Raw genomic sequence first — 2,212 nt, forward strand, 5'->3', positions numbered from 1 at the left:
ACAGGAAAAGTATGCCCATTCAGGCATGAAAATTATTTTCCTCAGTTAGTACTGTGTTGTGGGACCCCAAGATCAATACTCCCTCTAAGGTTGAATGATTCTCTAGAAGAACTCACAGTGAAACAATACAAAGCAAAATTAGCAAAGAGGAAAAGTGCATGGAGTAAAGTCCAGGAAAAACCAGGTGCATAGTTCCAAGCATCCTTTCCAAGTAGAGTCACACAGGATATTAATTTCCCCTGCAATGAGTTGTGACAACACACTTGAAATGTTGCCAACCAGGGAAGAAGCTCATTAGAGACTCAGTACCTAGAGATTTTATTGTGGGCTGGCCACAAAGGCAGCTTCTGCCAGGTGCATACCAGAATTTCAGAAGGAAAGCAGGTGTTTAACATAAACTATTGATTTGTACAAACAAGCATAGTGAGCCACTCTTATTAGGATAGCAGGACCCCCCCTCAGGAAAACTAAGTTCTAGATGCAAGCCAAGCACCAACTGTGCAAGCAGGCCTTCCAAAGATAAGAATTCTCAGGTCGGCTACGTTAAGGCTTTTCTGCACACTCCTGTCCTAAACAAAATGTCTGGCTTTCAACAACAACAACAAAAATTTAAGGCATATGAAAAGGCAAGGGAAAAAAAAAAAAATCAAGATGCTCCCAAGAGACCAAAAAACCCAAACCAAAACAAAACAGAAGTAAACGCAGGTGTCCTTAGCTTGTTGCTGCATAACTTCACTCTCTACCTCTGTCTTTACATGGCCTTCTTTTGTATGTCTTTCCATCTTCTATTATAAAGACACTTGTCATTGGATTTAGGTCACACACAGATAATCCAGGATGAACTCGCTTAGAGATCCTTAACTTAATTGCATCTGCAAAGATCCTTTTACCAAGTAAGGTTGATGAGGGAGCAAAAGGCAAGCTGAGGACAAAGCACAAGCTGACACCGTCCCACCCCCAAGTCCCGGTAGGATATGTTGACATTCCTCAGGCACTTCTGGCTGTTGTCAGCTCTCTCACTGAACATCTGTATTCTGCCTTACCCCAAGCACATCTGCCTGGTTCTCACTCACTCACTTGGAGAGAACCTACTTTACATTTCCTCTCTTCACCACCCATGGCCTCTCTTCTTGTTCCAACTTAAAGATTTTATCCAGTTTGGTGATGTGATAGCCTATATATAGGAAAATGATATAAGACTGAATTTTAATTCAAGCACCATCCCCTAAATCAGACCGAGCCTGGGCCTTTAAGGAAGTTAACACATAAAGAGGAACAAAGTAAATAACCTTTTACCTTAAAGGTTGAGCATATGCAATCATATGGCAGAGGGTTTGAGAATACCTGAAACTTGTTATCTCAAAGCTGAATCTATTATGCCATGTAAAGTTTCTAAATATTTCAGAAATGGAAAAGAGACAGCACTTTATTTTCAAAAATTGGATTATACAGAGAGCTATCCATGTCTAATATGACTGTGTTGCTCTAGTTCTCCAGCATCACATCCCTTACAGCTTCCTCTGAACATCTTTTGTGGTTGATACTTCTGCTTCAATTGAACAATTACATCTCCGAACATTTACCCTACCATTGACCCCAATTTGCCCTACCAATTACTACAAAGAGTAAATGTCTGGGGGTAAGACTGTAGACAAAACAGGTACCCCTATAGCAAAATATACCCTGTTTAATATGTCATACTGATTTGTTATTCTATTCCAGAACAAATGGTTGGAAACTTAAGCGTTTATATAAAAATGCTACAAGTTATTTGTTATATAAATTAAAATGTAGCTTTTCCCTCTTAAAATCGGAGCTCCAGGAAGACATACCCTTATTATCGGCTTGAGGAGAAAATGAGGTTTGCAGGATTCAGATTCCTCCACCATCTCAGGCACCCATGCTGAGATGACCTACATTCAGGTGATCACATAAATACTCATACACAAACCCGCAGGGATCCAGACACTCTTGCCCCACTAGCTGCAGAACCACACACACACCCATGATGTGACCCTCCAGCCTCACAAAGCCACACATAATCTTGATCCCACTCTGTCACACTCATCAATTTTACCTGCATGCAGTTTCTCTTTCACTCAACTATCCTCCCTCCCCCCTCAACCAGTCCACATGTAATCTCACCACTGTCCCATGACGGGACCTTCTTTGTCCACTTTCACATACATGACTGGGCTTGAAGATTCCTCCC

The sequence above is a fragment of the Phoca vitulina genome, unplaced genomic scaffold (assembly GCF_004348235.1).
Source record: "Phoca vitulina isolate PV1807 unplaced genomic scaffold, GSC_HSeal_1.0 scaffold58, whole genome shotgun sequence".
In the NCBI taxonomy this organism is placed as follows: Eukaryota; Metazoa; Chordata; class Mammalia; order Carnivora; family Phocidae; genus Phoca; species Phoca vitulina.